Raw genomic sequence first — 14,206 nt, 5'->3', positions numbered from 1 at the left:
CGAAAAGCGGAGCGGCAGGCCGGTGAGTGCAGTGACTCCACACAACATTCAGCAAGTTGATGACATCATTCGTGGTGACCGTCGGGTGACTGCAGATGAAGTGTGTCGCATTATTTCTCTTAGTAAAGGCAGTGTGATCACGATTATTAAACAATTGGGGTACTCAAAAGTTTGTGCACGGTGGGTTCCAAGAATGTTAACCGATCAGAATAAAGAGGCAAGGAAAACAATAGCCTCCCAACACTTGCAGCGCTTCCGTTTGGAGGGAGATGAGTTTCTGAAAAAAATTGTGACCGGGGACGAAACATGGGTGCATTTTTTTGAACCCGAATCAAAGAGGCAGTCAATGGAGTGGCGTCACACAAGCTCGCCGAGGAAGAAAAAATTCAAAACTGTGCGATCGGCAGGGAAAGTTATGGCAACAGTTTTCTGGGATACAGAGGGTGTGATTCTGGTTGATTTTTTGGAGCAGGGATGCACAATAAATTCTGTTCAATACGTCACAACCCTCAACAAACTTAAAGCACGTCTTCAGCGAGTTCGCCCAACAAAATCAATGGCAGATGTTCTTCTTTTGCATGACAATGCAAGACCACACACCAGTCGTCACACCTCTGACGAGATTGTCAAAATTGGATGGGAAGTTTTGCCTCATCCCCCATACAGCCCTGACCTGGCACCATCAGACTTCCATCTGTTCGGGCCACTAAAAGAAGCTCATCGTGGGATTCATTTTGAAGATGAGGAGGCCGTCAAAACATCCGTGCGTCAATGGCTTAGGAAGCAGAGCTGTGATTTTTACCGTGCTGGGATACATGCCCTTGTTCAAAGATGGACCAAAACTGTAGAGATGGGCGGAGATTACATTGAAAAATGACAAAATGATCCTCAATGTTGTGGTTTTCAACCTATGTAATTGCATTTAAATTTCCTGACAATTAAACGTAGAAAAAAAAATAGGAGGCATTACTTTTTGACTGACCCTCGTACATTCACAATAAGTGTTCGAATATTCCACCGTCAACTTTAGTGCATTTGTACAATCTTGGAAGAACATATAGTGTTGCTTGTCCGTTGCGAAATGAGGGCAGCAGAGTCTATGATGCAACCAAGCACTTCATCTGGCGTATTCACTTTTCGTTTGTACACTTCAGCCATCATCCAACGCCGTACGCAAAATGAAATGAAACCAGCGTATGGCGTTATTGGCCGGGAGACATCATCCGGGAAAGTTTGGCCGCCGAGTGCAAGTCTTATTTCAGTTGACGCCACATTGGATGACTTGCGTGCCGGTAATGAGGATGAAATGATGATGAGGTCAACACAACACCCAGTCCAGGAGCGGAGAAAATCCCCAACCCGACCGGGAATCGAACCCGGGCCCCCTGTATGGGAGGCAAGCACGTAACCACCCAGCTAAGCAGGCGAAACCATAAGCAAAAATGTTATTGGGGTAAGGGCTGGCGATCTTGGTGACCAGTGGTACTACCACGACCAATCCAGCAGTTTGGTTGAGTACGGTTGGCAAAATGTGGAGGAGCTCCCTGTCATACTGGAAGTAAATTGCATTCTGTGCGCCCAAAGGAATGTACTAAGGAGTTCACGAAATAAATTTTCCTAAAAAAAAAATTTTGTCCCATCATTCGCAGTCCTAAATTACTGGACTTATCAACATGTTATCGATCATGCTGCACCAAATATTGATTGATAAACGAACTTGGAAATGGGTTTCCACCGTAGCACGTAAATTTTCCTCCGACCATAAACGATTATTACGTGTCTTGTGATTACATTCCGTGTAAACGTGGCATCAAAAGTGAATAATATTAATAGGAGCAAATGACGACTGTCATTTAACCAGCGACAAAATTCAAGTCCTGTAGCATTGTCGCCAAGGTAAATATTGTGGACATACTGCGAAATGGGTACAAGTTTTCCGCATGTAACGTTCGCCATAAACGTGTTCGTGGGACACTGATACGCGCAGAAAATCACCGTATTTTGGAGATAGAACTACGTACACCATGTGTAGCTGTTCCTACACAGGTTGTTGAACTACACGTTCAGAAAAAAAGAATATGAACCTGGAAGAATATCTGTTTCGCACAATGTGCTGAAAACTCTGGGGAACACTCTACACCCAGGAATTCGACGTTTGGGAAAGCGCCGACGGTATTCTTCGACAGCACCGGGAGAACTACCGTCGCAGATCCGTAAACGTACACCATGTTTGCATATTCTTAATTACTGTAGATACGCCGTACTTTAGCCAGCGCGTGTACGAGGCAAGCACAGTTAACCGATTCTTCTCTCTGATACGCTCTCAAGTCCTCGCTCTACTTTACTCGCGACATGCTATTGACAACTATGCGTTAGACGCGCTAGCTTAATGCCAGAAAAAACATCCAGAGCAAAGTAATTGAAAGCATCGAGACAGGTTGGGATAAAATAAAATATCAAAGAGGTTGAGTGGGTAAGACAAACAAGTGCGCGCCACTAGATCACAAACAAATATACATTAAAATTGCCCTGTCCCGGAACCCATTCGGAAAAGCGTACACATCCCTGTGACGCCTTCTGCTTCGAATGAGCGTCTATGTCATGTTCTTGAACATCGACCGTTCCTCTTGGCATACCTGCATGCAGGATGTAAACGATGAACGCTTACAACGTACCGCACTAGTATAGGGGAAGTCGAAACGAACAATTATCTAAAAGATACTTTTGGTCTTTCAAGCAGGGAGACAGCCTCATATTGGCCTACAAAAGCCACTTAAGCTACAGCGCATGAGCACTACGCGTCATGTTTAATACCTTCTCGCCCTCTTATTCTATCGGCTTTCATTACCGTTAGTAAGTTAAGCTTTCATGTTAGGGTAACGAAGGAAAAGGCTTTTAAGCTAGCTACGCGATAACTACTTAAGTTTGATTGTCTGGTACTAAGAAGAGCAGAGAAACAAAACAATTTAACTGTCAATTTTGAGCTATTAATGTGGCAAAACTGTGAGTTAAAACTCACACTAAAGTCAGTTTTACAATTTTTAGGTGCACGACTAATGCGGTTGCGTAAGAGGGAGGAAGGATATTAAAAACCTTTCACGGCACGCATGCACTGTAGTTTGTATGTCTCCCGGCTGGACAAAGTATCTTACACCACATTGTTCGTCTCAACTGCCCCGATACCACTATGGTACGTTGTAAACAATTATTGTTTACATTCTGTATACACTAACTCCTCGAGGAATGTACGCTCTCGGAATTTTAATAGTACATCTATCAAATGTAGTAAACCTCTCCCGAAGCGTCTGCCATTGGAGTCGGATGTGATACTTTCGCACTTTCCCGCGACGAACCGCACCGCTCTTCTTTGGACTTCCTCTGTTTCTGCTAGCAGTTGTACTTGGTAAGGGGCCCAGACTGAGGATTAGTACTCAATTACCGGTCTAATAAGGGTTCTTTTAGCCGTATCTTTCCCCAGTGGACTACACTTCCTAAGGATTCCTCTGATGAATCTCAGTCAGGAATCTGTCGTTCCTACGATTAACCTTTGTGTGGTCACGCCACTATAAATCGCCCCCTCTCCGTACTTACAGATGTTTAATGGTTGTGACTGTGTCCAGTGATTTTTCTGAAATCGCGTAATCAAACAATAACGTGACTGTCCACCTTATTGCTTACGCTTTGTTGGATTTGTTTATTTTGAGGATCAGCTGCCAATTTCTTCCCCAAGCGTCGATCCCTTGCAGATGTTCCTGCATTTCGATACAGTTGTCTAGCGTTGTATTACTCTGTATTGAGCATCATTACATGCGAACAAACTCATGGAACTTCCGTGGTAGCAATAGTCATGGGACACCTCCTAATATCGCCTCGCTCTTCCTACTGCACGTCGCAGTGCAGCAACTCGCCGTGGGATACACTCAATAAGTCGTCGGAAGACCTCTGCAGAAATATTGAGCCGTCCATGATTGCGAAAGTGTTGCCGGCGCAGTATTTTCTAAACATCTGACCTCTCGACTGTGGCCGGCCGAAGTGGCCGTGCGGTTAAAGGCGCTGCAGTCTGGAACCGCAAAACCGCTACGGTTGCAGGTTCGAATCCTGCCTCGGGCATGGATGTTTGTGATGTCCTTAGGTTAGTTAAGTTTAACTAGTTCTAAGTTCTAGGGGACTAATGACCTCAGCAGTTGAGTCCCATAGTGCTCAGAGCCATTTGAACCATTTTTTCTCGACTGTGCCCCATAAATATCCGAGGGGATTAATGTCGGGCGGTCTGCGTGGCCAAATCATTCGCTCGAACTGTCCAGAATGTTCTTCAAACCAATCTCGAACGGTTGTGACGCTGTGACAAGGCGCATCTTATCGGAAGATGAAGCCCATGAAGGGCTCAACGATCGGTTCAGTTGGACCAGAGGACCTAGTCCTTCTACATAAACACAGCACACAACATTTCGGAGTCACCACCAGCTTGCACAGCGCCTTGATGACTACTTGGGTCCATGCCTTCGTGGGGTCTGCGCTACACTCGAACTCTACAATCAGCTCCTACCAGCTGAAATCGAGACTCATCGTACTAGGCCACGGTTTTCCGTTCGTCTATGGTCCAGTCGATATGATCACGAGCTGCAGGCGATGTCGTGCTGATAGCAAAGGCACTCGCGTCGGGTTTCTGCTGCCATAGCCCACAAACGCCTGATATCGCCACACTGTCCTAATGGATACATTTGTCATACGTCCTACATTGATTTCTGTGGTTATTTCACGCAGTGTTGCTTGTCTGTTAACAGTGACAACTCTACACAAACGTCGCTGCTATCTAACAATTTTTTCATAATGCGGGGCCACAGTCGTAATACATTTCTTTAAAGTCAGTACCGCCATTAGACTGTTGTTTATTTACAGTGTAACATTTACGCTTACACAATTATGATATCGGCTTCAAAGTGTCATTATCAACTGTTTTCTGAAAGCAGGTTAGACGAAAACAGTGAAATACATGACAAGAGATATAAACGTATAACAATCCATATTTGTAATGCTTACTTACAAGGGTTATAAATTGCCTAAGATGGCATACTGTCGCATTAAAATACTCTATTAGACACATTGTCTAAGAGTCGATATTTCTGGCAGAGCCTACTGCTTTGTTTCGTTACTGAGTACACAATTTTGACTGAATGACAGTTGGCTAAGTATCAAATTGTCTTGGTCAAAGAAATTTCTGTTACCAACAGGTGACCTTATTTAGTCTTTGGACTCAGTGTCCGGTAGGATAGGAAAGGTTAGGAGCAATTTATTTTCTTTGGTAATTGTTACATCTTTGCAGTACCTGTTTATCTTAGTATACAATGAAGTTGCCTACTCATAAACATAAACAGCAACAAACCTCTCGATAACATTCGCTGCATCCATTAATATATTTTTTATATTAATGGATGCGACAGTATGCCATCTTAGGCAATGTATAAACCTTGTAAGTAAGCGTTACAAATATGGATTGTTATACGTTTATACATCTTGTTATGTATTTCACTGTTATTGTCTAACCTGCTTTCAGAAAACACTTGATAATGGAACTTTGAAGCCGATATCATGATTGTGTAAGTGTAAATGCAGCACTGTAAATAAACAACAGTCTAATGGCGGTACTTAATTTAAAGTCGCTGCTATCGTTCGTCAAGTGAAGGCCGTCGGCCAATGAGTTGTCTGTGTTGAGAGGCAATGTCTGAAATGTGGTATTCTCGGTACACTCTTCACACTGCGAATCTCGGATTATTGGATTTCCTACCGTTTTCCGAAATAGAAGGTCCCATGCGTCCACCTCCACCTAACAAAATTTCATAGTCTGTTCATTCCCGTCGTGCAGCCATAATCACGTCGTGCAGCTGTTCACATGAATCACCTGAGCCAACGCACTGCACTTTTACACCTTGTGTACCCGTACCACGCCATCCATATATATGCATATCGCTATCCCATGAGTTTTCTCGTCTCACTAGAGAGTGAACGTTAATAAAACCGACAAACTGCAGGGACGGATTCCTGACTGGAAATGGAGGAGAAAGGATCCTGTGCACCTGTGTCCAGAAATGCATCGTTTTCACGGTAGACGGCACTGACAAATGACGTGCCATATGTTCCTCGTGTGTTTCAGGCTGTATGATCGACGCAGCGTACTGTAAGCAGCAGAATGCTCCGGTACTCATGTCGGGAGCAAGCCGAGATGGTGTTTGTGTGCGGCCAAGCAGATGGAAATTGTCGACAGGCAGCACAGCTATACCAAAACAAGTACCCTCACAGACACCAACCACATTACACAATATTTCAACCCCTTTTTGGGCGTTTGTGTGACTATGGGTCCTTGCACACAGTCGAACGTGCAGGGAGGCGACGGGCTGAGCGTACACCAGGTTTGGAGGATCCGTTTCTACAGGATATTGAGACGAACTCTAGTACAAGCTCCAGGCAAGTGGCCCACCAAGTATGCCAAAGTACGATTATGTGTGTCCTGTATGACAACCGCTATCATCTGAACGCACAGGGAACACACGGCACGCAGTCATAGAAACCGTCATCCGTTAGTGACGTCTGTCGTGACAATGATGCATTTCCGGACACATGTTCATAGGACCTTTTTCTCCTTTATTTCCTGTTAGGAATCTGCCCCTCCAGTTTGTCGGTTTTGTTAGTGTTAACCCTGTATATAGCGTGCCTCTCCTATGAGTCACCAGGCACACTTTCTCTTGTGTTTCGGCAGATAGTTGCAATTTCATTTTTGCGGTGTGTAGCTGGAATTTGCCCAAAAGAAATACTGTTCATCACGTCTTTCATGTGACACCCCTGTGTCAACAAAAACTATCGGTTGGTTATCTGTCACAAATACAATTATTTTTTAAGCCTGTTCGATAGAACGGTACCACACAGTCTTCTGCGAACCGAGCGAGGTGGCGCAGTAGTTAGTACACTGGACTCGCATTCAGGAGGAAGACGGTTCAATCCCGCATCCGGCCACGCTGATTTGGGTTTTCCGTGATTTCCCTAAATCGCTCCAAGCAAATGCCGGAATGGTTCCTTTGAAAGGGCACGGCCGATTATCTTCCCCGTCCTACCCCAATCCGATGAGACCGATAACTCGCTGTTTGGTCTCTTCCCCCAAACAATCCAATCCAATCTTCTGCGATATTCGTTTTGACGATGTGTGTTGAAAGGGACACTAAAACATGAAGGATAGCCGGTACCCAGCAGTGACAGCATCGCCCTGGGCCACACCGACTGCTACCATCATTCAGTAACGTTGCTCAGTCGCTTATTTTACTCTCCCTGTTCATTTATGTCTATAAAACAAAAAACGTTCTACACAAGTTTTGGACCGCTCTGTCGTATGGGAGCGTAAAATTCCAGCTACATAATGGAAAAACCAAATTACTAGTATTTGCTGAAACATCAGAGAAATGTGTCTGACGACTCTTAGGAGGGACGTCCTAGTTTAATCTTTATGACACCATCTCATTTTCTGAGAAGATACTCGTCCATTTCTCGGTGCCTTCAGTGGACTGTGTAGAGCACTTCTGCAAAATGTCCATAATCCTTTCATTTCACTTTCTGGATCCCTTACTCCATCTTCAAACAAGTTTCGTAATAGAAAGATTATCACAAATTTAAGTTATAATGGTTCTTTTCTTGACATAATTCGTGGAGACCAGCTATCGCATATACTGTCATAATTTATGTATGTTCCTTTTTGCTAATTATTGTTTAAACCTCACCGGGGCACGGCAGTATATACGGTAATTTATTTGACAACGTCCCTTACCAATTGAGCAGGCTGGTTGGTAGTGCCTTAGTCTATATGATTCGTAACACTCACTTTTCTGTCATCCCGTGGCATATGAAGAATGCTGAAGCCAACCTAATAAATCGTAACTATCATCCTCGAACAATTTTAGAAGTCGTTACTTCACTGCAACCTGTTGACATTTGATTTCGGTGAACCAATGAAATCAAATTGTAACAGGATATATAGTCACCAATCGCTGAAGAATGAGAGGCTGGTAACGATTGATAACTCCTCTAAGGCGTGAAGCAGTTATCAACTTGAGAAATCAGATTCGCATGACATTGTCATCTGGAAGACAGCGAAGGGTTGTTACAGCCGTCTAATTGAAAATGTCCTGTTTCTTCGCGCACATTGGTACCGCTACATAGAAACATCAAGTGTTGCATCTGTTTCATGAAGATGGCAGTGGTGATCGCTCGTCTAGTGTGGTGGTCGTTGATGGCGAAGGAACAGAGTGAAATCTGATGCTGGGTGACACTCTCCTCTGCAATAACTCCATGAAAGTAAACAAGCTTAATATCTCCAAATGACGGACAGATCGCCATCAACAGTGGCTCCTGCACTGACTCCATCCTTTATTCCAAGAGGTTGCCTCAGCGCCGAATTCCAACACTGGTGACGTCTACTGCGTAGTCAGGTTGAAGCATGAGATGGACCATTTTGCAGACTCTTGTGAATGATCTGTAAGAATAAGATAAATAAATATCACAAATGTCTTACATCTTGCAACGAACAAATTAATACTATAAAGGTGAAATCGTTCCCCCAAAGGGAAAAAGGAAGGTGCGTGTTAAAAAATGACGTACTTTTGTGGCAGAAATTTCTGTTTAGTGCAGTTATGATCCTTCTTTAACCGAGAAGGAAATGGTTTGAGCATTGTAGCACAGAGTATTTATCGTCACTCAGAGCATTAGGTGAAACTTCCTGGCAGATTAAAACTGTGTGCCGGACCGAGACTCGAACTCGGGATCTTTGCCTTTCGTGGCCATGTGCTCTACCAACTGAGCTACCCAAGCACGACTCATGACCCGTCCTCACAGCTTTAATTCCGCCAGTACCTCGTCTCCTACCTTCCAAACTTCGCAGAAGCTCTCCTCAGTTCGTAGAGCACTTGCCCGCCAAAGGCAAAGGTCCCGAGTTCGAGTCTCGGTCCGGCACATAGTTTTAATCTACCAGGAAGTTTCACATTAGCGCACACTCCGCTGCAGAGCGAAAATTTCAGCCGGCTGGTGTGGCCATGCGGTTCTAGGCGCTTCAGTCCGGAACCGCGCGACCGCTACGTCGCAGGTTCGAATCCTGCCTCGGGCATGGGTGTGTGTGATATCCTTAGGTTAGTTAGGTTTAAGTAGTTCTAAGTTCTAGGGGACTGATGACCTCAGATGTTAAGTCCCATAGTGCTCAGACCCATTTGAACCATTTTTTGAAAATTTCATTTTGAGAGCATTAGGTGTTCTATATAGTTACGCTGTGACTCAGAATTCCTTCACAAAAATGTATGGTAAGGACGCATCAAACAAATCTACCATCAAGCCGCTGCATTACCTGGTCTCTCCATTGGTAGTGTCCATACGCCATTGCCCAAGTGTTTAAAGTCGCATCTGTACAGAACTCCTGCTGTTTCCGTCGGCTGTTAATGACATCTGAATCGCCAGATGGGAAGAACTCGATGACTCATTTGGTCTGACGAAACTTGGCTCCACCTTTACGGTATTTTGAATGACTAGAACTCATACATTTTGGATTGCGCGAAATATAAATCAGTTGCAGAAGACGTCTCCCCTTACACAAAAAAAAAGAGGGTGTTTGATGTGTAGTGTCGGGTTGACGAATCTTCACCAAATTCTTTCGTGGTTCAGAGAGCAGTGAGCAGTGCATACAGATTGCCCAAATTTGTAAACATTATACCCGAAGGCTGATAGCTGTGCACTTGTTTTAAGTAGGAGAATGCTGTGGTTTTGCAGCAAACGACTCCACGACGTTGCAGTACTAAGACTAAAAATAATAATGTGTCCATTTATGTCAACACTACTCATATAAACCTGTCCTCTAAACTGACACGTTCCACATCATTTCGATAAAAGAATAGTTCAAATGATCTATGGAACAAGTAACTAACTAATTAAAAAGGCGGTTGTGGTCCTCTAGGCTTCTCACTGTTGCTCACAAGCCTTCACACTTCTCCTGAATTTCAAAAAGAAATTGAGCCAAGTATTGCTGAAATTCACTAATAAACATTACAACACCTGTGACTCTTGAAATTTTCCCGGCGTATCGAATATTCCACAAGATTTCGGGATTGCAGCCGGATCTCATCGACTTCTTTCCACGATATTTCGGCTGACAACCTTACAGCCATCTATCTTCAGGCGAGTGTTTGACACTGGAGCTTGCTAGTGCAAGTCGCTCTATTTATACGTAAAAGTACCGCAGGCGCGCATGCACAAGTTACCGTAGCATGCGCGCCACCTGTCGATTCCAAGGCCCTCTACAATATTACTGCATGTATGTAGCGCCAACGAATGCGTAAAAAAAGTAAAACATGCACGCAGACGTGTCCAAAACAATAAAATGCAAAATTTCAATATTAAAATTAAAATTACTTGTCGCTCGACATGTCAGAAGCAATAAAACGTTTTCTTTTGGATGAAATTAAAGAAATCAACGGGTCCCAGGCCTTGCTCAATAAAAAGCCGCCATCACGATTAATGAGATTTTCCGCTAAACGTATTTCCACGGATTCCTTCACAACTGAATCCCAGAAGGATCTCGATGGGGCCAAGATTTTCGTGGCCGAATAATCCATAGTATGTCCTGTGGAAATACAATGTTCGGCTATGGCCGACTTACTGCGCTGTAAAAGGCGAGTGTGGCGTTCATGTTCAACGCAGCGGTCGTGTACTGTGCGTGTGGTTTGACCAATGTAGGCCTTCCCACACTCGCAAGATATTTTACAAATTCCAGCCTTCCATAATCCCAGATCATCCTTGGCTGAGCCCAGAAGAACACGAGTCTTTGTAGGTGGCCGGAAGATTGCTTTCACATGATGTTTCTTTAGAATTCTGCCTACTTTCGATGAAATGTTCCCGACATATGGGAAAAATGCTCTGGACTTCAATTTTGCATTTTATTGTTTCGGACACGTCTGCGTGCATGTTTTACTTTTTTTCATGCATTCGTTGGCGCTCTATAGATGTAGTAATATTGTAGAGGGCCTTGGAATCGACAGGTGGCGCGCATGCTACGGTAACTTGCGCATGCGCGCCTGCGGCACTTTTACGTATAAATAGAGCGACTTGCACTAGCAAGCTACCCCCTCCCGGATGACGAACTTCGCCGTGACATATACCCTTCCTTCCAACTATAACCCGGCCTTGTCCCCCCCCCCCCTCCCCAGGGCCCCCTTCTCCTCTTTCCTCCTTCTCCCAGAGCGGATTTTCCTCCATCCCCCCCCTCCCCTGAGACCCTGCACCCCATACTTGCCTCTCTCCTTCCCACATCCCTCTTCCAAGCGCCCCCCATTCCCCTCCCCCATCCCTTCCCCTCCCTCCCTTCTTCAGGTCTCCCTCATCTCCTTGAACCTGGCAGATCCTCTGTATTGATCATCATCAGTGTGCCCCGTCAGTGTTGTGTTTCGTGCTGTTTCTCGTGTGCGTCAAGAGGTGTGATTTTAATTGTGTACTGCCTTGAGGTTCGCCGTCAGTGTTACGTTGTGTGCTATGCCATCCGTCAACACCTTTATGCTCCAGTCATACTGTGCCTTGTGTTCTTTTAATCGTCACAGTGTGTGGCTTTTTGTGTGTGCTACTTTTAAACAGTTTTTTATCTCCATTTTACAGTCACCCCGTTTTTTGTATATTGCCTTCCATGATGTTCTCCCTTTTTTATATCTATGTTCGCCTTCTTCTCTCCTTTGCTGTTTTTAAATGTCTTCTATTGTTTTGTTCTATGTCTTTCGGCTGAAGAGCAGAGCATATGCTGCTGCCAGCCCGCCCCGATGGGGAATTGAAATACAATAAAGAAAAAAAAAAAAAAAAAACTAGCAAGCTACAGTGTCAAACACTCGCCTGAAGACGGCTGTAAGGTTGTCAGCCGAAATATCGTCGAAAGAAGTCGATGAGATCCGGCTGCAATCCCGAAATCTTGTGGATATTACAACACCTGTTTAACAAAACACAACGTCATACTCTATAATGCGAATCGCATAGTAGAGGACACTTAAAACCTTTGAGGTTACGTTACTTTTTGAACATCTTGTATTTTGCCTTAACCATTTTCACCTGTTTTTCATATGTCACTTGATTACAGTGTGGCCGCGCGTGGTAGCCGTGTGGTCTGGGGCGCATTGTCACGTTTCGCGCGGCTGCTCCCGTCGGAGGTTCGAGTCCTTCCTCGGGGATGGGTGTGTGTTTGTTGTCCTTAGCTTAAGTTAGTTTAAGTTAGATTAAGTAGTGTATAAGCTTAGGGACCGATGAGCTCAGCAATTTGGTCCCATAGGACTTACTACAAATTTCCAATTTTCCAATTACAATGTTGGAATTTCACTGTCAATCTCAGCTGCTTGCCATAAATGGATCATTATTGCCACCCAACATCTTTCCATTGATGAATATTCCGAGCTTGTTTCTGTCACTACAGTTCACGGGACACACTAATGTCTGTGCACGGAATATCGTTGGGACTTACACTGGCGACGGGAGGAGACAGAATAGAAGGCAGTGAGTATTGAGCGCGGTGGCACCAGCTGCGTCCTCGGGTAGCATCTGGCCGCTCTCGCGTAACCAGTGCGGTTAGCCGCGCCCTGCTCCCAGCATTAACTGAGCCCTCCGACAGCTCAACTTGCTACAGGGTGCTCCGCCAACGTTCGGTGTTTGAAAAGAGGACCAACTGTGAGCTTGTTTAGCTGCCGTCCAGAAATTGTTCTAGTTGACCTAAAATTAATAGTAATGTAGACATCTCATGGAATGCCGAATTTGTTTTACGTGAAGTCGAGCTTATAAATAATCGAACAAAAGGGTATAAACACCGGCATTTGAGCGCTTATTATAATTTTACTGCTGGACTTCAAAACTGCAGCACCATAGAGACGGCATGGAGCAAATATATGGTTGCCAGGTGTGCGGCTTTAGCCGGACAAGTCCAGGTTTTCACGGTTGTGTCCGGCCAGATATATACAAGTCCGGCCTGTCTGGCTTTTGTTAGGTTTCTTAGGGTGAAGTAGAGAACGCAGAACTAAGGCCCTTTCCAAGATAAAAACGAGTAATATGTGTGTGTAGAATGTAAGAAACTGATGATATACCACCGGACTTTCGGAAAAACATCGTCCATACAATTCCCAACATTATGAGAGCCAACAAGTGCTAGAATTATGCAGTGCTTAACAGCTCATGCATCCTAGTTGCTGATAAGAATAATACGAGGCGTGTTTTTTAAGTAAGTACCGTTTTGCTACATCGCGGCCGCAGCGCTGCGGTCGGCGTTCTGTGCATGCACACTGGGTACCCACATCTGTTGTCTACGCACTGACGCCATTACAGTCTGATTCTTCCTTGTTTACGTTGTGTACTGAGTGTTTAAGATCCCTCCGATAATCGTGAGTCCCGCGGACAGTGAAGTACGGGCTGTTATAAGATTTCTTAGTGCTAAAGGCCTAAAAGCGATCGATATTCATCGTGAGATCTGTGCAGTTTACGGAGAAAACATTATGAGTGATGGAATGTAAGGAAGTGGGTGAGAGCATTTAAAGATGGCCGCACAAATGTGCATGATGAACAACGGAATGGGCATCCTTCGGTCGTTAATGAAAGATTGGTGCAGGAAGTGGACAATAAGGTGAGAGAAAACAGACGCTTTACGATTTCCTCCTTGCGGGATGACTTTCCTAATGTTTCTCGTAGTGTTTCGTATGGCATTGTGACCGAGCACTTGAATTATCGAAATTTGTGCGCACGTTGTGTACCGAAAATGTTGACGGATGTGCACAAAATCAAACGTTTAGACAGTGCATTGACTTTCCTTGAGCGGTACCACAACGATGGTGACCATTTCTTAAACCAAATTGTTACGGGCGATGAAACATGGGTGGCCTACGTCACACCAGAATCAAAGCAACAGTCCGTGGAATGGGGGCATTCGGATTCACCCAGAAAAGTGAAGTTTAGGCAAACAATTTCTGCCCGGAAAATCATGTGCACAGTTTTTTGGGACAGAAAAAGAGCATTGCTTGTGAAATTTCTGCCTCGTAATGAGACAATCAATGCAGCAGCTTACTATAAGACATTGCACAATCTGCGCCGTTCAATTCAGAACAAAAGACGTGGCAAGTTGAGCAAGGGCATCGTTTTGCTGGAAGACAATGCCCATCCGCATGTGGTG

The 14,206-nt window shown here is 44.6% G+C and overlaps 1 protein-coding gene across 1 annotated transcript in view; it reads left to right on the top strand.

Annotated features, from left to right (window-relative positions):
* The window catches only part of LOC124729666 (synaptotagmin-14), a 609,333-nt gene that overhangs the window by 70,624 nt on the left and 524,503 nt on the right, over nt 1-14,206 (top strand). The gene's annotated exons all lie outside the window — the stretch shown is intronic.

Source organism: Schistocerca piceifrons, chromosome 1 (genome assembly GCF_021461385.2).
Source record: "Schistocerca piceifrons isolate TAMUIC-IGC-003096 chromosome 1, iqSchPice1.1, whole genome shotgun sequence".
Classification (NCBI taxonomy): Eukaryota; Metazoa; Arthropoda; class Insecta; order Orthoptera; family Acrididae; genus Schistocerca; species Schistocerca piceifrons.
Note: the sequence above shows the minus strand (reverse complement) of the source record. Positions and strands in the feature narration are given on the sequence as shown.